The 22,031-nt window shown below is 46.6% G+C and overlaps 2 pseudogenes; both read right to left on the bottom strand.

Annotated features, from left to right (window-relative positions):
* Window positions 1–5,525: 5,525 nt before the first annotated feature.
* LOC101995029 lies at window positions 5,526–6,146 on the bottom strand (annotated as a pseudogene).
* Window positions 6,147–6,256: 110 nt separating this feature from the next.
* On the bottom strand, window positions 6,257–6,621 carry LOC101982436 (annotated as a pseudogene).
* Window positions 6,622–22,031: the final 15,410 nt, after the last annotated feature.

The following is a 22,031-nucleotide window of genomic DNA, read 5'->3' as shown; positions in this document are numbered from 1 at the left end:
TATTTGTTTTCTCTTGCTAACTTGCCTATTGCCAACATGATTCGGACTAAGTCATTGGGCTTTCAGAAGAGAGAAATGAATGTCCCTTGGTACCACTAGACGCTCATAGTCCAGTCTCAGCTGGCCAGAAGGCTTCGTTTTACCATGATGCTCACGTTCTTCTTATTTTCAGTTTTCTTCTATGGTCTTAAATGTCAGGTTCTCTTGCTTCCTCTCTTCTTGTGCATCCTTGACTCCAAATGTGCAAATGTCCGTGTCTCAGTCAGTGCCTTCCCCTGTGCTCCAGGCCCCTGTTGCTCTGGCTTCCCGGGAAACTTAGCATAATCAATAAGCTTTTCTTGGCTCTTCCTCATAAGGGCTGAAATGTATTCACATTTCGCCCATCAGAAAAATCAACTTTCTCGTCTTGAACTTCGTTGTTAAGCTGTTGGAGTTTTATGTTTTTTTTTTTATTTTTATTTTTATTTTTATTTTTTTTTTATTTTTCGAGACAGGGTTTCTCCGTAGCTTTTGGTTCCTGTCCTGGAACTAGCTGAAACTAGACCAGGCTGGCCTCGAACTCACAGAGATCCGCCTGCCTCTGCCTCCGGAGTGCTGGGATTAAAGGCATGCGCCACCACCGCCCAGCGCTGTTGGAGTTTTAAAATAGTTTCTCCATTCTTCCACTTCCCTTTATATGTAGAGCAGAAAGGACTTCTATGGTGAGATTAGATCTTGAAAGGCTCGAGATTCAGCTACGTGGAAGCCCTATAAAGATGCACCTGCCTTTCTTGTTCTTTTGAGTTTTCTGGCATGTGAGCTAGGGAACGCTGCTCCGGTGGTGGTGTTTGCATTTCCTCCTCAGTGTTCCCACCTCCTACTCTCTTCTCAGCCCCCTCCAATCTGCCTTCTTCCCCGGAGGCTCTGCTCTGACCTCCATGTTGCTGGATGTAACGGATGCCTATCGGTTGGCAACCCACTGGTTTCCTTGGTTTCTCAATCTTGGCGCGGTCTTTGCTTGTCTAGCTGGCCCTTTCAGCTTCCTTTCCCATTTTTCATCCAGAAATACGATGGTGGATCTCTGTTGTCCACTGCATTGTTATTGAAAAGCACTTGCAAGACTAAGGCACACACACTGATGGGCATTTTTTTTTTCCAGAGAGGATTAAGGAGAAAGGCCCTCCCTGAGTAGGTGGTACCCTCACCTCAACCTGGATGCCTAGTGGGAAGCTGGAGAGCTCCTATCAGTGCATGCATTCTCTCTGCTGGCTTCTGCTTGCCACATCTTCCTTACCATGATGGCCAGAAACCTAGGAAGCCACGAGCCCAATAAACCTTCACACTTTTCAAATATCCTGTCACAAGGACAAGAAAACTAGTTCAGCCCATCACTACTTGTGGTCTCAGACATCTCCACAACCTCTATTTGTCGGTGTCTTTCAGAGATGAGTGCGGACTCCCACTCCCTCATTCTGCGCATGCCCCAAACAACCTTACACGTTTGCAAACCTTCAGTCTCTGGAATTCCAGATACCCAGCCCAGGCTTTTCTTCCAGATATTAGGCTTACGTATTCACCAGCCTTTGCCATAGCTCCAAATATATATATATTTCAAATATGTCTTTAATAGAATGGGGTTAGAATTAAATGTGAAGTTTTCTGCCCAAACCACTCCCACTTCAATCTTGATAGTCTTAAGAAATGGCAGTGCCACCCACGTCGTTTCTCAAGTCAATAATTTATGAGTCAGGTGTTATTCGCTCCCAACCTTGGATTCAAACAGTTACCGAGTCCTTCCGATTCATTTTCTTAAATCTCTTTTCTTCTGTTCCTTCTCATGGCACCATGCTAATTGAGGCCAGTGATACATCTTGTCCGAAATAGTTCAGCAATCTCTGTGTCAGCTGGAGAATAGGTCTAAGAAATGGACATCACTTCACTTTCTTTGTAACAGGATTTAATCCAGGAAATAAGCTTGCGCGGTTCTGAGAGACAGGGAGGCTAAGTAACGGCTAAGGGTCTTAATGGCAGCCCAAATAAAGCCACAGAAGTGGTCCAGCGGCAGAGCTGATAGCCTACCAGAATGATGCTTTTAAAAGCCCAAGATCGATGCTGAAATTCTCCTTAACCCTCATCATGTTTTGAATTGCACTCCTCCTCACTGCCCTGAGCATTGTGTTTGCTGTGTGCTCTGTGTGATCCTGGCTTGGGCTAAGTGATCTTTGTGGGCTATCTCACTTAATCCTCAGCCTCACCCTGGGAGTTAGGTATATTATGACAGCTTTGCAGATGAGTCAACTATGATTTAGAGACGTTAATATGCCCAGGGTCGCCCACTTAGGAGACAAGGAAGACTTCCGACTTCCGACTCCATGGCCCATCACTCAGCATTGCCGTATTACTGCCTCTGTCGCGACAGAGGCTTATAGCTCCAGCACCTTTTCTCCCCACAGCCTTCCGTATTCCCTATAGCCTCCCATTTTGACCCTCTGCTTCTCAAACTGCTTTCTTTTTTTCACTAATGTTCACATTGATTGGTTGCTGTTTTTTCTCCCCTTAATTTTCTTTTTGTGCATGGGTGTTTTGCTTGCACATATGTGTGTGCACCATAGGCATGCCTGGTGCCCAAGGAGTCCAGAAGAGGGTGTCAGATCTCGTGAAACTAGAGTTACAAATGGTTGTGAGCTGCCACGTGGGTGTTGGGAATCAAAGCCGGGTCCTCAGCAGAGCCGAGCCTATGAACTGCTGAGTCATCATCTCCCCACCCCCTTTCCGCCTCTTTTTTCCTAGCTATGCATAATTATCCCCGGAGGAAACTACATGCTATTTCTTCTCTGGGAAAGCCATCTTCTGACCATCCCACTGGTCTGAGTTGCCTCTGTGGCATTTCATACACGCAGGATACCTTTTACAGATATATAACGGTGGCCACACACAACTGCACGGAGGTGGACGGCCCTGCTATGCTTACTCTTCCTCACTGTATTGAGGAGCTACGCAGTCATGGCAAACACCTGCTGCAAACGACAGTAAAGTGGGAAGGATGCTGAAGTCTGCAGTGGTCGGCTCTGTTGACCCTTGCCTTGTGATTAGCAGAAGCAGCGTGGTGATAGCAGCAGGCAGGGGAACTGTTCTGTTCACACAGGGTTGGGAACAGGGACAGGAAGCGACGAGGACTGTGTTCCTCCTGGTCTGCCTGACCTCTCAAACTTCGTGCCTCCCCCCCCCCCCCATCGTGCCCCTGTTAGGAATGAGAGTCAGACCAGGGCCATAATAGGTGTCTAATAGTTCCTTCCAGGGACCAGGACTTATTTCTGGTTTACTAGAGCTGGCTGGACTTGAGCAAGCAGTTCTCGGAAAAACCCCTACTCTTGCTTAAAAGAAGCCTGCAAGCTTCTGTGAGTCACCCTTTTGCCAGTCCTGCATGTAGGTATTTTTGTTCTCAAAATAAATGCTCTTGTTGATTGCATACATGGTTGGTGGTCTTTGTGAGACTTCTGGTGGACCCTAACAAGGAAGGTCCTATTCATCACACTCTGGGGAGCAAGCCTGTGGAGAGGAATTCACAACTGAACCGTAACATCATACTCCTGCCCCCCAAAAGCTCATTGGTCAGCTCATAATAAAAAAAAAAACATTCATTCCATTTCTAAAAGCTACTGAAATCCTTCGTTGTTTGTTATTTTGAGATGGGGCCTCCACATGCAGCCCTGACAGGGCTGGAATGTGCTGTATAGACCAGGCCAGCCTTCAACTTGTGGTAATCTTCCTGTCTGCACCCTCCAAATGCTGGGATCACAGGCTTATGCTACCAAATCTGGCTCCAAAGTTGTAACAACCCCAACATTGTCTAAAAGACAGAATTCAAAGTCTCCCCTGAGACTCAAGGCAAACTCTGAGCCTCTGTAAAACAACAACAAAAATAAAAAGTTGCATACTCGCAGCATGCACTTCCCTGGGAAATGGGAACAAACATTCCCTCTTGCAATGAAGGAATGGGTGCATGGGAAGGGTGAATGTGAGCAAGGCAAGACTGCAGCACACCATGGGGCGTTACATGCTGTAGCTTCAAGTCCCGCTTCTGAGATACTCGGAGTCAAGTTATGGCTCTAGTAGGCTTTGGTTGTCCACTTATAGGGATTTGCCATGTGCAACCCACATGGCCTCTCCCTTCGGCAGGCTCTACTTGTTGCTTGGAGTTTTCTTTGTCAGTTGTTTCTACATCCGGGGATCTTGATTGCATATTGAGCCTTTCCTTCAGAGCTTCATGGGTGACCCCCATCAGTGGCTGACCCTGCCACACACTGCTCGGCTTCCCAGGCCTTCCTAGTGAAAGCATGACATCATGACTCTTGCATACTGCATTCCTGTGAGAGCAGCACTGTGTGGATAACACCTAGGTATGCTACCACCTTCAGTGGTCGCTGTGCATCCTTGTACCACAGCTGTAGTGACCTCTGAGTACCCGGGCAGCAGAAGCCAAAGGAAGTCTTTCCTTTGGGCAAACTGAGTGAGCAAGGAAGCCTGGACTTCTCTCTTCAGCAAAGCCTTTCAAACGAGTTCAAGCCTTCGCCCTTGCATGGATGGCATCCAGCCAATTTCTGAGCTCCTCCCATGCAACTTTCACCTTCTCCTGACACAAAGTGGTTGGCTGAATTCTGATGATGCCAATAGCTTTAGAGATCCCGTCTTCCTGCTCCTTAAATGTTTCTTCTGCATACTCTTTGGCATTCTGCTTTTCTAAGCTCCAAGTAGAATTGCCACTCAGCTCTGTCAACACCCTGGAACTCTCCTAGCCTGGGTCTCAAAATCTGACTAAAGTTCACCAGATTTCAGTTCCAAAGGCCTAAGAACCACATGGCCATGTTTAATCACAGGGGGGAAAAAAAACAACCTTCTCCTCTGGGATGTATTTTGTTTCTTTTATCCCCCTTTTAATATTTTTATTTTAGGGAGGTTAGAAATTATAATTTGATTTCTGCTTGTCCTCTTCTTAAGATCTACAAATTCTGCTGGTGCTGAAGTCCAACACCTATCTCTTCCTACCGAAAGAGAACATTCTTCTTTAAAGAGGGCGGCAGGGCACAGGCAGCTTCCAGAGAAGGGAAGAGTAGGGAACTCCCACCAGACAGAGGCAGAAGGCAAATGGACTAACCTGATGATCCTGCCTACTCAAAAATGAAGACCCAGATGAATAATGGCGAATGCTGAATGTTGTCCCCACTTCCTGTTTGACATTCTACTACAGGATACACACAATCAGTACAGGGCAATTGCAGACCAAATACAGCAGCATCATGGAAGAAGCCAAAGAAGGTGCTGCCATGGCAGTCCTCAAGGTTCCTTGGCTCCTTCATGGCAGCTTCTGTGTCCTGGAGTACCTTCATGATTGGCTATGTTAGTAAAAGCAGACAATGAGAAGCCATTTGGGTCACTGTGGGGGACTCCAGAGTTACCGCAGAGCACAGTCGGGGTTCCCAAGAAAACTGGCTAAAATGCAAGAACCTGCAACACTCGAGCAGGCTCTAGGAGGTGGAATCCAAGTCTCACAAGATACCCTGGACATCAGTGCTGTCTTTGCGGTCACTGTCACTAACATCTCCGGCCAGGTTCTGCTGACAGGCCTCTTTGGAACTAGGAAGTGTGCGGCCCTGATTCTCCTTGGAACCCAGAACCACGTATCTGCCCTTCTTCAGCACCAGCTGCCATCTCTGCTCATCTGCCATCTGTGAGAGATCCTGTTTCATGGCGTATGCATCTTCTCCATCTGCATAGTACTTGTGCTTTACCTCACTAACCTGGAAGTTCTGGGTGCTGGATAAAGGTGCAGGACCGCCCTGTTGCTCTTCCTGGCATGCACTGAAGTTCTTGATCATGGCCCGTGAGGCCTGGTCCATTAGCTTCTGGGCCAGGCCGAGGCACTGGTGGGAGCGTTTCACAGCCAGTGAGGTGACGTGTTCATGAGGGACATTATTGGGGTCCTCTTCCATCTTGGCCAGGTCACAGCCCACAATCTTGCCATCCTCATCCTCAGCAATTGTAGGGGCACTGGGGCCAAGAGAGGCCATGGTAGAAGTCGTACTTCATCTGGTAGCTCTCGGCAGGCAGAGCAGGTGGCAGTAGCGCACGGTCATCAGGTCATGGGGCCGAGCATGGCAGAGGTTCATATTGGCAACACATAAGCCTGTTAGGCTCTGGAGTGCCAGAGAGGATGCCATGGAACGCAAGCAACACCAACACCGTTTGTCTTAAAACAGCCGGGGTATCCAAACAGGACTCACACAAGATGAGAAAGATCTCCCACTATCTTCCGTTTTTTAGCATGTGTGAGGGGGAAAGAGTTTCATCATTTCTATTAGTCTCTATTCTTCTTGAAAACAAACTCTTGGGCTAGGCATGGTGTCAAATGCCTTCAATCCTAGCACTGGGAGCTGGAGGAAGAAGCAGGCAGAGACGCCTGTGGGGGCTAGCTACTTATGGAGGCCCTATGGGCAATACTGTACAGAACCTTGTCCATCTTCATGTGAGCGGGGTCCCAAGTCGTGTCTAAAACAAATGATGACCACGCAGTCCTCCTCTGAAAGAATAGCCTGCCTGGTCTGCCTGCCAGCCATTGTGCAGATGCAGGAGCATGTACGACATCTTGAGTGGGCCTGCGCGGCAGGAAGCCAAAGGCTCATGAGAGCCCACGAGGCCCTGGGATGCATTTTCTGCAGTAGTCACCTTTCTCATTGCTGTAACAAAATACCCAACACAAATGACTTGAAGCTGAAGGGCTGAGTTTTGTTTCATGGTTTCAGAGATTTCTGTCCATACTTCTTGCCTCTTGATTCTGGACCTGTGGTTGGACAGAACGTTATGGCAACAAGAGCTGGAGGACAATTCAACTGAAGAAGGGGGGAGGGGGGCTTCAGAGACAAGGCCCTAGGCCCCACCTCCTGAAGATTTCATCGCCTCCCAAAATATTGCTCTCAGCTGGGAACCAAGCACTCAATAAATAAACCTATGTGTGACTTTTTATGTACAAACCATAATAACTCAGGTATTTCAAATTTTACCCCCCCACACACACAAAAAAAAACCAGGCACTCCATGAATATTTATCAAGTGAAGTTTTAGAAGTCCATTACCTGAAACAAGGGTGACAGAAATAAAAACATCTCAGCATGAACTGTGGGCAGGAGGAGTGCTCATCGGCCCCCTGCATCCACAGGTGCTCATGTCTGTCCCTACAGAGCACAGGAGGACAGACACAACTAGAAGAAGTGCAGCTGGATCTGCGGGCAGAATCCTGATTCTACTCCAGCCCCCTTAAAGCAGGGCTCAGCTTCTTAAAAACCTCAGCTCCTCAGAAACAAAACAAAACAAACACAAAAAAGCCTCAAGAATTGGAACCTAATTCACAACATTGTATTTTCAGGAGGGCAGAGGTTTGCATTTCATAGTCTGAGGACAAATTTCATAAACATTCCTTTAAACATTGCTGCTTGTATTAGGGTTTCTATTGCTGTGAAGAGACATGGTGACCATGGCAACTCTTATAAAGGAAACAATAAATTGGGTGGCTTACAGTTACAGAGGTTTAGTCTATTATCATCCTGGCGGAGTGCAGGCAAACATGGTGCTGGAGAAGGAGCTGAGAGCCCTACATCTTGATCAGGCAACAGGAAGTGAACTGTCACACTGGTTGTAGCTTGAGCATACATAGGACCTTAAAGCTGACCTCCATAGTGGCACACTTCCTCTAACAAGGCCACTCCTCCTAATAGTATCACTTCCCATGGGGCAAGCATTCAAACACATGAGTCTCTGGGAGGCATTCCTATTTAAATGATCATACTGTTCAACTCCCAAATTTCCCTCCTGAAATCTATAAACCTTTCTCTACAGCCTCCCGATCACAGAACTAACTACGTTATGTGTCTCTGCCTTCCTCTCTTTGGGAGGGAAGTACGGTGTGCCTGCTCCATCCTGACTCGGTCCTTGCTCAAATGCATCCCTTGGGATTTTCTTGTCCTAGAAGGCAGAGAATAATAGTAATACAGTGAGTATATTGTTAGTTGAAGCCAATAAAACTTTGCCTCTGATAGTCCCCTATTCCTGGCACTGTAAATTTCCATACCAAGAACAATGCTTGATGATTCGGGTCAGTTTCTTCTAGATGTGGAGAGGATGCTCTCCATTCTGTTCTTTGTGCTGGACCATGAGACTTGTGCCCTGGGAGATAGGTAAAGAGCCCTGAAAGAGAAGTGTGACATGAACGTGTAGTGAAATAGAGGAAGAAGCCAGGTGAAGGTGAACACCTGTGCCCTCATACTCTTTATTAGCTTCTCTTGTGGTTGACAGAAATATCCAGTGGGGTAAACAGAGCCAGGATGGTCACAGGACCAGCGCTGAAAAGTAGCGTGCTTCAATGGGCCGAGCCCTAGGGAAAGCTGGGCCTGCACGGCCATGTCAAGCACAACCCAAGATGCCCTAGTTTCACTTCTGAAGCAGGCTTTTTCTTTTGGGTCACCAACCAGCTCCCCAGTTCTTGACACAGAGACTTATTTTAGTTATGAATGCTCCGTCTAGCTTAGGTGTGTTTCTGGCTAGCTCTTTTAACTGAAATTAACCTACCCCCTTTTTTAACCCATCGTTTGCCTTAGGACTTTTACCTTTCTGTACTTCCTACTCTGTGTCCGCTGGCCCCAGGCATCCTCCTTTCTTTCTCCCGCTTTCTCTCCTCTCCTCTTCTTACTCTTGTTCTTCTCCAGCCTAGATGTCTCCTCCTGTTCATTCTCTCTGCCCTCCAGCCCCACCTCCCCTTTCTCTGCCTCACTATTGGCTGTTTAGCCCTTTATTAGATCAATCAGATGCCTTAGGAAGGTAAGGGGAAACAGCAACACATCTTTCCATAGTTAAACAAAGGCACCAGAAACAAATGTGCTTTACATAGTTAAAGTAATATCCTGCAGCATAAACAAACGTAACACATCTTTACACAGTTAAATAATCCACAACACACTTCTGTTGCTGTGAAAATATCCAGACGAAAAGCAACAATTCCAGCTTATGGTCCATCACAGCAAGGAATCCAAGATGGGAAGAACCGAAAATAGTGAGGAATACCAGGTCCACAACCAGGAGCAGAGAAAAATAAGCGCGTGTATGTGTGGTGTTCAGCTAGCTTTCTCTGCTCTTATGCAGTCCAAGTCCCCCAAACCAATCAAGGGTGCTGCTCTCTCTCTCGCTCTCTCTCTCTCTCTCTCTCTCTCTCTCTCTCTCTCTCTCTCTCTCAAGCTGTGTCTTCCAGCATCAATTAAGACAATCAAAAGCACCCTCACAAACATGCCCGTAGGCTAACCTGGTAGAGACAGCCCCTACAAACATGCCCATAGGCTAACCTGGTAGAGACAGCCCCTACAAGCATGCCCATAGGCTAACCTGGTAGAGACAGCCCCTACAAACATGCCCGTAGGCTAACCTGGTAGAGACAGCCCCTACAAGCATGCCCATAGGCTAACCTGGTAGAGACAGCCCCTATAAACATGCCCATAGGCTAACCTGGTAGAGACAGCCCCTCGTTAAGACTTACTGGGTGATTTCAGGTAGTGTCAAGAGAACAGTTAAAGTTAACCATAACAGCCAGCGGTGTAGCATTTTAGAGTGATGGTTTGCATGCAACACTGTGTAGTGGCAGTGCCACCTTTCTCAGATTACGGACTCGGAAATTCCCATGGGATCCTGTGAGGCTGGCCTAGAAAGTCTATTGTGATGGCGGAGATCTGGTCAGGAAGAAAGGTCACGAAGGATGGATCTTCACTCCTGGGGGTATTGGCAGGTACCAGTCCAGCTCACCCCTTCAACAGTAAAGACTGGAGAACAGCCAGCATGTGGTCCTCATGACATGACCCTCATACCAAGAGTTCTTAACAGTTTCCTGTATCCAGAAGCACAGGGAAGGAAGAGGTAGATTGGAACTAACTCAATGTTTGCCTGTCATACACTTTGTGAGCCAAAGGGGAGTCTGTAAGTGCTTCCTGTTGGAACGGGCATCATTTATGAAGCAAAGTTAAAGTAGTTCTTGTGTTACCCTCCCCACTCTACAGTCTATACTCAGGAAAGGAGGCTGGAGATGGCTGTGGGCTTAGTAGTCCCAGAGACACTGGGGGTACTAGTGACCCAGTACTTAAGGGATGCCTGAGTCATTGGGTCGATCCCAGTAGCCATATTGCCTCAGCAGTGATGCTGAGGGAGGCTGTGCTGGATGGAGCACACCTTCTAATTCTACCTGAATAAGGAACGCAGTTATTAACACGATAGCACACCCCTTCAGATCCCCAATGCCAACCGCTGCCATAGACAAAGGCTGGGAGGAACTGACAACCACAGGGCTGTTTCCAGCCATGAACCCCCAACCTGGCACACGATGAGTGCACAGTCAGCTGGATGCACAGTCAAACACTTGGTAGGCTAAGGACACCAGCAGGGCAACCTGAGCACTTCAGAAGGCTGTCAGCTCATGGTCTGCAAATGAAAAGCTGACCTTGAGCCAAGACGCTTTCAGCAAGAGGGGACAGCTCAGGCGATGGCTGTTTTCACACCGCAGCGTAGACCTCCATGGTTTATAGAAGGGCAGGTGATGGGAGGTGAGGGCTGAGTGCTGTTGGGTGGGGGTGAGCTGAGCCACGGAAGGGCCAAGCTGCTGGAGCCACGGTTTAGGCAAGTCGCTCCTGTGGTTAAAGAACCATGGCCTACCACACGAAGCGATTATTCCAAGATTTAAATTCTGCTGATTCAATTGCTCTTATTTAGATTTTCAAATTATTCCTGACAAGATAATAAGTCTCTTTCAAAACATTAAATCGAATAAATCTCCTGGTTGGAGGTCTCTAGCTCGATTTAATTTTCCGCAGAGCGTCTAAGGATCTAATGAGAAATCAAAATGAAAGGGCTTAATTGGAATATTCCTCCAATTCCCTGACACAGATCCCGTGCTAGGAAAAGCACAGAGATGTGAGCTTGGAGCCGCATGCCCCTCCCATGTTCGCAGAGTGAGTCCCACCCCTGACCTTTAGATCGCCTTGATAAACGGCACAGTCTATAAACAGCAAAGCATTAATTACGGAGCCTGTTTTTTGCTTGTTTCTGTCCCCAGTTTTAATACGCTCCCCAGTGTTCTTTCTATTTAAGCTGGATGCTGTGTTTTCTGTTGAACTCTGCAGATAGAGCCTATCAGAAATGGATCTGCAAGGCTGCTGTTCGGTGCTCTTTAGAGGGCCAGGCACTGAGCTCACTGAGTCTCCTAGCGAAAATTCTCCTACATTCATTCCTTCTCATCCTCATTGCAGGAGCTTTCCCTGGGGGATGTCTCCTCCCATGCACGCCTTGCTGAGCACTCGGGAGGTATCAGGCCCTTTGCTATGGCTCTTGCTGGTGTGTTTATTACTCCATCTCCCTGTGGCATCCCAGGGAGGCAGGTGCACTGATTGGCTCAGCACATGGGTGAGCAAGTAGCCTCAGAGAAGCCATCTACTTCATAAAAGGAAGACAGAGAGTTGGCTCTTGATGCAGCCCCCAACCCTCATGCTCATGATCTAGGATTAGTTAGTTCAAATACTTACAGCGAATGAGATCCCAGGACAGTGTAACACTCTTGAGACAGTAGATCAGATCAACCACCAAGATGTGTACCTGCGGGCATTAACTCATCCACTGCTGTGGGGATTTTTCAGTCTATGGTCAGGAGGAAGTACAGGTAGCATTGTTTCCTGGGTCATGGGACATAATTCCTTCTTCAAAGAAGCTGCTGTCACCCATATGGGGAGAAAGACAGACTCGACAGAAACTGGTTTGGTGCTCCCCGTATTACGAGAGAAAAGACAGGGAGTCACATTAGCCATTATTGGCAAAGATTCCACCTCATTAGCGATAGCAATGGTCACATCAGTGGCCCTGGGACAGATACAGGGACTGCTTTCCCGGAGAAGCAAGCCAGAACCACTGTGCCTGTCCCCGACTTGCTGGCTGGATTGGCGGCTTCGCCTCCCAATGACAGGTGCTCCTGTGTCCTGAGATTATCGTGGTCACCTCAGATGAAAGGTAAAGGCCTGCTGGCCCTGCTTTGAAAGGTAAGGTTAAGTGTGACTCAGCTCTTGCGCCATCACTTCCTGACTTGTATCATTGGCCCTGATGGCATTGCACACGGAGGAAGCTCTAGCCAGACTCTTCCAGATCCACCAGCGATATGAGGAGGCCTCTGTCCTCTGCTTGGAGCACACAGGGACGGAGTGCTGAGAGAAGGTGCAGGTTCTGGTGGGTCAGCCACTTGTTCCAAAGACAGCGAACAAAGTAATAGTGAAAAGGCAGGAAAGGAACCCAAAACCAAATGCTGGAAAGATAAAAATGAAACAAGTTGTTGACCCACCTTCAGGGCCTGACGTGAGGCTCTGGTCTGAATAGGGGAGGGACCGAGGTGGGCAGAGTGAGGCGCTTGTGTAATTTAGTGACCTTGGTCAAGGTGTGGTCTGGCTAACCATTGTCTCTGCTCTGGTTCTGCAAGGTGACTTGAAGAAGTCCTTATTCCTGCAGGGGACAAGCTGGTTCCCATGAGATGACGGTCCCTGTCAGGTGATCCTGGAGGCTCTGCTGTCCTTGCAGTCCAAGATGACTACAGGTTTAGGGTGGTGACTACGGCATCCATCACGATCTGTAGCGGTGCAGAACCGCACACTGTGGAAGCTGGGAGTAAGATGCCCCTCGCTCTTATCTCTGTCTTTCATCTTGAAGGTGATGGCACCCGTTAGGCATCACAGCTTTAGACAGATGTGTCTTGGATGATCATCATCTCTACATGCAAAACTAAGCTGGAGTCTAACCCAAGCGAAAGAAGATGCTCAGTGCAGGCAAAGCACAAGGCCTTCGTCCTGTTTCAGTTACTTTGCAGGCCTGCGTGAGGGGTGAGTTCTTTTCAGTGAAAGCAGTTTCTTGGGATGGTTATGGAGGGGGCGGGCAACTTTGGCTTAATCAGGACAGAAACTCTCCAAACTGAGGGACATCATGAAAGAATTTTAATTTAGGAAGTGGAGACTTCCTTGCAAATGGTTTAGAGTGCCTTGTACCAGGTGCCTGGTGCCATAGTGGGGGCACATGCCCTCGATCTGGGTAGCACTTCCCTCCCCACCCCTAGATCTGCTCCTTGACTTTCCTCCTCCACCAGAGTGGAACACTCGAGATGTGAGTGAAGAAAAGTCTCCTTTGAAAAGTTTTGTTTGGCCAGCCAAGTGCCAGCCTCTTGGCACTCAGGAGGCATAGGCAGGAGGACCTCTGTGAGTTCATATCATGAGGTTCAGATCAACCAGAGCTACAAAGTGAGACCCTATACAAACACCAAAAAAAAGAAAGAAAGAAATAAAGGAAGGAAGGAAGGAAGAAAGAAAGAACGAACGAACGAACGAAAGAAAGAAAGAAAGAAAGAAAGAAAGAAATATAAACTTTTACTGTAGAGCTTCGAGTCTAAAGTCTTCTGTGGAGAGTATAGTTTCTAGTTTGGAATATCTACTTCGGGAGCAATAGGAGAAGTGGAAATTCATATCAATGTCCCAGTGAACAGGTATGCTGTGTGGGCGGGTCTTGGCTGTCTTGGGGTCCAGATCATGGCTAGCTCAAATCCCAGTGAATTATTTATCATTTACTGTCAAAAAATGTGTCAGCTTGTACCCCAAACTAAACATACGTTGTTTATCAACTCATGACTCCAGTGATGAGAGAGGATCAGAAAGAGACAAACTAGAAGATGCTAATGCAGAAACCTTGATTGTAGAAGTGAGTTATTTGAGCTTCCTTACATGGTAAAGTGTGGACTTCTATCCCATGTGACTTGCGTTGGCTTATTTTGTTTTGTTGAGATAAGTTTTCACCGTGGAGCCCAGACCGACATTGAGTTCATGATCCTCCTGCCTTAGCCTACTTAGTACCAGGATTATAGGCATGTACCACCATGCCTGTCAGTATCTGCTTTTAAAAGCATACCAGATTTGGTAGGGTGTGTAGGAAGCACAGCTTAGGAAAAGCATTGGAGAAACCAGGGTTGTCAATCACACCAGTCTATTTTCTTCAACAGGGGGAAATGAATGGTGCGTAGTCACCTGGAATGCCGGAGTGGAAAGTGATCAATCAAGCTGGTGATTCCTTGCTATTCCATAGGAGCCAGCCTCCACCTGCACACCCCAATACCCTGAGCATCGTTCAGACCCAATGCAGTCAACAGAGCGCATCCTCATGAAAGGGGCCCCATGTACTTTGCATCCTCCATCAATAGAATCTGTCCTTATGCTTATCATAAATCCTTCCTTTATCCCTAGCCCTGAGCTCTGTTTATCAGCCAATAGAATTCATTATTACTGCAGAGGTCGTAAGCTCTACTATGTTTAAATGTGTAAGAAAAATAAACCTCAAGGCCAGTCCCTGGAAGGCTATGACCCAGTGTCTGCAAAGATGGCAGCGTCTGAGTTTCATTCTTCATCTCCTCTTACAGACTGTCCTGGGGAGGGAGCGTCCCTGACAGGTGTGCAGGAACTACTCATCTTACTGTCTTCAGACTTTAAGGATTGTTGGATGAGCCTATCTGTCTTATACAGAACTACAGGTACTCAGCAGACTCTGTCGGTGGTACTTTGAGTGTCATTGGCTCCCCATAAGTTCATAGGGAGTGGCACTATTAGGAGGTGTGGCTTTGCTGGAGAAGGTATGGCCTTGTTGGAGGAAGTGTGTCCTTTGGAGGTGAGCTCTGAGGTCTCATATATGTGCAAGTCCAGGGTCTCAGTTCACTTCCTGTTGCCTGCAGGATCAAGATGTAGAAATCTCAGCTCCTTCTCCAGTACCATGTCTGCCTGTACGCCACCATGTTGTACCATGATGATAATGAACTAAACCTCTGAAACTGTAAGTCATCAAGTTAAATGTTTTCCTTTATCAGAGTTGCCATGGTCATGGGTCACTTCGCAGCAATAGAAACCCTAATTAAGACAGTGTCCAACTGCCAGTCTTCCAGGCATTTCTCCTACGGAGAATATGTGTTTATTTCTCAATAATGCTCAGTTAAACTTTGGGTAGAAATTAACTCTATCAAATCTCCTCTGCAGGAGCAGATGGACAGTTATCTGGTAGTAACAGCTGAAGTTCATGTCTTAAGTTTTCCTGGAAGCTGAGAGTTTTCTTGGAACCACAGGGCTGCTTGTAACAGGGCCCGAGCTTTGAGGATTATGTGGAAATGGAAGTCCGAATCCTTCAGTTATTGTTCTGAGTGGACAGAGCCGACACAGCTGTGTGGTGGGCAAGTTCCCTCTCCTGCTTGGGCTGTACCACCCTGAGAGGGCTGGAATAGGTCAGTGGTTCTAAACCTCTTCACCTTGGAGGACTGAGGCTTGCACCTCATGCTCCTTACCTCAGATGAACCAGTGATCAGTATTTCCTTGGATGGAGCAGGGGCGGTGCTATTAAAGCACTTGGGAGAGTCTGAAGTACAGCCAAGACTGGGCACTGGTTGCGGTGGTTGCTAGCAACTCAGCTCCTCTCTATCCTGGGCCAACCACAGCCATGCTTCTGTGGAGACACTCCTTTTCGGAGGGAGACCTTACTTAGTGGCACTGTGCTCTGACTCTGCACTTGAGCTACAGAAGCACCCTCAGGCTGTGCCTCCTTCCCCTTCCTGCTGGAGACAGAGGGTGCTTGGCAGAGGAGAGCCCCATTGTCTGCCTCACTGCCTCTCTCCTCTCATGGCTCTGCTTCCTTCATTCCCACCTCAAAGTGAAAAGGAACTAATAATCCTATACACAATACCTCAAGGATTGACCAGCCAGATATAGATAACAATACTATTGATAGTTGTTTCAGCTTTGAGTAAACGTTAATTCAACATCTATGTGACGGGGATGAGGTAGGCTTGCTGCCTATTTTTAAAAAAATGACTGGCATTTGTAGGAAAAGGGATATGTGACCTTCCTACATCCTGACCACCACCATTCAATGAGCATTAATTGTCAACCAAGGAACAGGTTAGGAGGAGTCCAGAACCAGCGCCAAAGGGCTGTTGAGCTGGGCCTCTTCCAAGGGACTTGAGGAGCAGGCAGGAAAATTGGATGTCAGTGGCATCTGCCAGGACCCGAAGAGCCACCTTGCCATGTCCCCAAGGACCAACGGGCATATGGTATGCCTCCTTTCCTTCCAGTTATTTGGCTGTATTCCATCCTAGCCTTTCATCCATTGACCTAAATGTCTGTGTCAGTATTTTATATTCCCCGTACCATTTGAAAATCATGTAATTGTCAAGTATAGCCCCACTGAATACATTCACCTCTCCTGTTCAAAGCGACCTGGAAATCAGAGCCAACGCTGCAGAAAAGACCATGGACAAAGATTTACTAACAAAGAATAAATTATTGAGAGTTTGGGTTGCAGTAGGGAATAAAAACATGTAACATTCCGATGTCCTGAAAATAGTTTAGCCAGCAAAATTGGGAGGTGAAAAGGGAAAGGAGATAAAATTGTTAGGCTAGGGAGACCTGACAGGTGAGGAGGATCAACACGCAGGAAACTAAAATCAAGCTAACGGAGGAATTCATCTCCAAAGCTTTCCTAGCGTAGTCTCTTGACAGTACTGGAATGCCTTGGAAACAGCATTTGTCACCGAGAAAATATTTGCTCAAAGTTGGGGAACCTAAGGTTTTATCATATCCTTTTCTTAATTCATAATTGAATGCACTTTTTAAAGTACGTCTAGTTCTGTTCTTACAGGAAGTTTTTTTTGTTTTTTTTTTGTTTTTGTTTTTTGCTCAGCAGGCACTCACAGAGGTGTCTGGAAGCGTGTTTGCTGAGTTCTGGTACGAGACTACAACATGAGATTGTACTTACTGTGTCAATATTTGTGTTTTTCTGTCTTGTTTGCATATTTGACCACAGACGTGGACTGTATTTGCAGATTAAATTCTTTTCGTCGGAGACGAGGGTCCACTGATGGCTTGCACTTAATATTTTGAGTCATGTATGCACATACCTTTTTTACTGGAAAGCATGTGACACTGTGATCAGGTTACCAGAAGTGTCTGTGGCTCTGAACTTACTTCCTTGCCCCTCCCTCCCCCCACGCCAAGCCTCTTCCAATCACATAGCCAACTGGAGACATCACCCTTGGGTTCTCACACAACTCTGGGAAATTGACCTTTGCATATCTATATTGTGCATGGGGGAGGTTGGGAGAAAGAGTCAGGAGTATGCCACCACCGCTCAGGGTCACACGAGAAGACAGGCAGGATGTAATCCAGTTCAGCCTGAGTGTAAAGAGTGCACTTGGTCAGCTGTGTTATGTTGCCTGATCGGCTCTCTGTGTCTTAGTTCTAAGTTATGCACTTAATAGCATAACCCATATTGATAGTGTTTTTATGCGTTTCAGACACAAACGTGGAAGCACGGTTTCTAATCTTGCCGTGCAGTGGGTCATCTTGCAGTCACTTATGATAAGGACCCTCCAGACTGCTCTCATCACCAAAGCATGAAAATCAGATTCAGTATCCAAAGGCATGGATGTCCAACATCACATACATCAGTAGAAAAACAAAGATATCAATGAGGGACACAGGAGAGTAAGAAATGCCATGACCACGGAAAGTCTTATAAAAGAAAGCATTTCACTGAGACTTGCTCGGTATCGTGTCAGGGAGCAAGGTGGTACATGGACAGACATGGTGCTGGAGAAGTTGCTGAGAGTTCTACATCTGGATCTGCAGGCGGCAGGAAAAGAGAGACTTGGGGCTTGGAATGGGCTTCTTGAAACCTCAAAGCCAACAGCCAGTAACACACTTCCTCCAACAAGGCCACACTTCCTAATCCTTTCTAACAGTGCCATTTCCTCTTGAGCAAGTATTCGAACCTGTGAGCCTATGTGCGGCATTCCCATTCAGACCACCATAGAAAGTCCTCTAGTTCAATCTCCAAGGTATGAATTAAGAATGCTTAAAAACCATCAGTTCAGGTAGGTGTGGGGGCACACGCCTGTCATCTCAGTATTAGAGAGGTAATAAGAGAAGAGTGAGAGTTCCGGTCTAGCCTAGGCTACATAGAAGACCTTCCTCAGATAATAACAACAGCTCCCCCCTCCGTTTATCTTCGGGGAGCCTCGTTTTCTTTATCTGTGTAAGTGAGAAGACGGGACAAGTTGAAGTCTGGACTCGCTGTGGTTCTAACACCCAGAGCAAATCGGAGCAGGCAGCGCTGCTGTGCGGTCAGGAACATCGCAGAAGGAAGAGAAGTGTGTCGCTCTTCCTTCCTCCAGATACCAACATAGAAGTGCTAACCCTAATTTGAAGCATTGAGAGGGAATGTGGGCAAATCTGGAAGCTATGCCTAGATATGCCAACGATACAAACACTTCTATTTCTTTCAGAATGGTGGCGGGCTAATTATAGGCATTGATTTTATCAACCCTCTTCCCAAACGTGCAACCTTGATGGAAGTGTGAAGTTCCCAGAGCTGGAAAGAACCGCAGAAAGAAGCAGGCAGATTTCCTTGGCCTTCTCCAAATGCTAATCACTCACACTGGCAAGTCCTTACCCAAATCCATTTCTCTAAGGTCATGAGGACTGTACTGGTCAAAACAATAGCATCTCAGATCCACCTGAGGGCGCTGTGAAGTGAACCCCACACAGACTCAGATTTATACTCTTTCCCCAGGTTGAGCAAGGCCAGCCAGTACAGAGGCAGCTGTAGAAACCTGGAGAAAAGACACAGTGCAGGGCATATGTCTGACAGTGGGCTGGGCTGCAGGTTCCCAGAGCTACGGGCTTGTCAAGAGTCCCCTGGAACATCATCTCAACTGCATGAGCCTTCTGTGGAGAGGACTCACAGAGACAGAAACGCAGTCAGTGTCTAGAACTCAGAGATGGGGACTTCGGAGTTCTTTGAGACAAGACAGAAGAAAGTTAAAGGATATGGCAGCTGATAGCAAGGATGATACAAACAAACATTCTGTAATCTGTTTCTGGCCTAGTAAAAAGCTTACTTCTAATTTCATATATTCAGTCCACAAATGTTTTCTGAGCATCTACTTTTTGCCAACTACCATTCTGGATCCTAGGGACATGTCAGTGAATGAAATGTATAACATTGGCTGTCCCTGAATTTCCCAAAGGAAAACACACAGTGACTTAAGAAATAAGAAAACGTAGCTTCACGACACTGAACACCTATGCTCAGTGCACTGGAGAGAACAGGAGGGAAGAGAGAATCTAGCTTGTAGAACTCATGTGGACGTGAAGGCAGATGGGATGTAATGTCAGCTTAGGAACGGTAGTGGTCCAGCGCCTAGGCAGTGAGGTGGGCACTGAAGAGAACTGAAGGCCTGAGGGTATAGGTCAGTGCTGAGCTCTTGCCCCACACCCGCAAAGCTACAGCAACACACACACACACACACACACACACGCACGCACGCACGCACGCACGCACGCACGCACACAGAGGAGTAGGAACTATGAAAAAAGGACTGCGTAGCTGGAAAGCAGGACAAACAGGAGGAGAAAGGGAAGAACTGAACACGCGGGTGGAAGTCGCTGCCTTCCAAGGCCAGTTAGGAATGCAAAGCGGGGCGCAGGTGACAGAAGCTGGGAAGCAGTAGCCAAGGCTGCCATAGGGAAGGCAGATTGCAGAGACCAGAGGAGCTTGCCTGAAAGCTAAAAATATCTGAGAGAGGCCCAAGAGCCTTGTAAATGAAGGTGTGGGCCCAGGATTTCCTCCAACTCAAGGGCACAGAGACACTGATGCATTTCCGCTGGAGAAAGACTTGTTGGTGTTTTCTAAAGAGCGCCCTGGGTGTAAGTGATTGAAATTTGTTAACAGAAGGAGACGCTATCAGAGCATCTTAGCAAGACAAGGAATTGAAAAAGCAGAAGGTTGACCCTGTAAGATCCTATCTTCACCAAGCACAAACAATAGCAAGACAAGGAACTGAAAAAGCAGAAGGTTGACCCTGTAAGATCCTATCCTCACCAAGCACAAACAAGTGACACTAAGCAATGCACTAGAATTTTTTTTAGGGCCACCACCCAGCTCCCAAATCAGGACACAGAGAATTTTTATTAGTTATGAATGCTTGGTCTTAGCTTTTTTGAGGCACGTTTCAAGCAAGCTCTTTTAACTTAACCTGTATCTCTTCATCTGTGTTTTGTCTTAGGGCTTTTTACTTTTCTTGCTTTTATATATCATACTTTCTTTGCTTCTGGTGTCTACCTGGTGACTGTCTTGTTTCTAGCCCTGGGCACACCCCTCTCTTTCTCTCCATTCTCTCTTTTTCCTCCCTTCTCTCTCAAGCCTAGATTTTTCTTCCTACTTATGCTCTCTGCCTGCCAGCCCCGCCCATCCTTTCTCTGCCTAGCCATTCGCCATTTGATCTCTCATTAGACCAATCAGGTGCCTTAGGCAGGCAAGGTAAGACAGCATCATATCTTTATCTAATTAAACACACATCCTTACATTGTTCAACAAATGCAACATAAACAAATGTAACACATCTTTATGCAGTGAAAGTAATATTCTACAGCATGAACAAATGTAACACACCTTTATGCAGTGAAAGTAATATTCTACAGCATAAACAAACGTAACACATCTTTAAAATTGTTAAAGTCTAGTTAAAGCAATATTCTCAAACACCAGACATAAATCACCATCTTGAGGTCATCCCACTCCATACCCAAAACACTGTGTCAGCCATCATATTTGACAGTTACCTTTTATTCACCAAAGCCCTTATTTGTTACACATATGCAGAGAGAGAGAGAGAGAGAGAGAGAGAGAGAGAGAGAGAGAGAGAGAGAATGCCAGGTGGACAGATGCGAGGTCAATCATTTAAGACCTCAGAGGCTTGATGCCTGTCCAGGTTGGAGCCTAAGAGAGAAATATCAGGGAGAGTTATAAAATACTATATTCTGATTTCACATGCCCAAATGGCCTAAGCCTGGCAGAAACGCATCAATATTTATTGTAGAGGATCTTTCTAGAGACCTGAGACACCTAGTGGGTTATTTCTTCAAAGGTAAATCTTGCTATTATCTGCTGAGCATTGCCGAACTACACACCCTTTGTAGGTGTGTTCTTGTTTACTCTACAGGGGAAGAATTGCTTGTCCTTGATTTCTATTTGTAAGTGAGGAAAGTGAGAGTCTAAAAAAAAAATGAAGTGACTTGTCCTGTTGGGACAGAGGAGTGGCAGAAGTTGATCTAGACTTCAATCTAAATGGTTTCACAGGCTCCCCAATCACCACCATCAATCCCAAACTCAGCGCACCTTTGCTCTGTATTCTGTTAAAGGCATCCTGATGGCATACAAGTGTAATAAAACTAAAAATGCGTTTGTCATCACTTGGCTTTGATACCAACATTTCTGAGGTAACTGGGGGAGAATTCTGTTTTGATTGTGACGAGACATATGCCAAGGTGTCAGATGGCACTGGAGTGCTCAGTCCTCTGCTCCCTTAGGGGTCTCCGTCTTCTCCCTGACTGCAAACAATCCTCATGCCTGGGACCTGGTGGAGGGGCATGGGAGTCGAACCAGCAGACAAAGAGGCACAGCGGGGCACTAGAAACCTGCTGAAAAAGCTAGAAAAATACTACTTCCAGAGATTTATATCACACTTAACTTCCTTAGGACTTAAGGTAGCTAAAAAAAAAAATCTACTTTTAAAGTAGAGGAAATAGGATTATTGGATTTTGAAATTGAGAGTCATGAAATTTAGGATAATTTTATATAAAACTTCAAGTTCTTTTATTTCAAAGTAAAAGAATCATATGATCTCATGTAATTTTGAATCTCAAAAAAAAAAAAAAAAGGACAAATGTTTCTCTTTGCTGAGTGCCTGGAGTCCAGCTCAACGGCAGGAGACTCGGTCGGATACCTGCTCTGAAGCTGAAGGCACTGACCCTCGCTGCTGCTTCCTTTTCTTCTTCTTCTTCTTCTTCTTCTTCTTCTTCTTCTTCTTCTTCTTCTTCTTCTTCTTCTTCTTCTTCTTCTTCTTCTTCTTTCTT

The sequence above is a fragment of the Microtus ochrogaster genome, unplaced genomic scaffold (assembly GCF_000317375.1).
Source record: "Microtus ochrogaster isolate Prairie Vole_2 unplaced genomic scaffold, MicOch1.0 UNK15, whole genome shotgun sequence".
Classification (NCBI taxonomy): Eukaryota; Metazoa; Chordata; class Mammalia; order Rodentia; family Cricetidae; genus Microtus; species Microtus ochrogaster.
The sequence above is the reverse complement of the archived record's forward strand: the minus strand, read 5'-3'. Positions and strand labels throughout refer to the sequence as shown.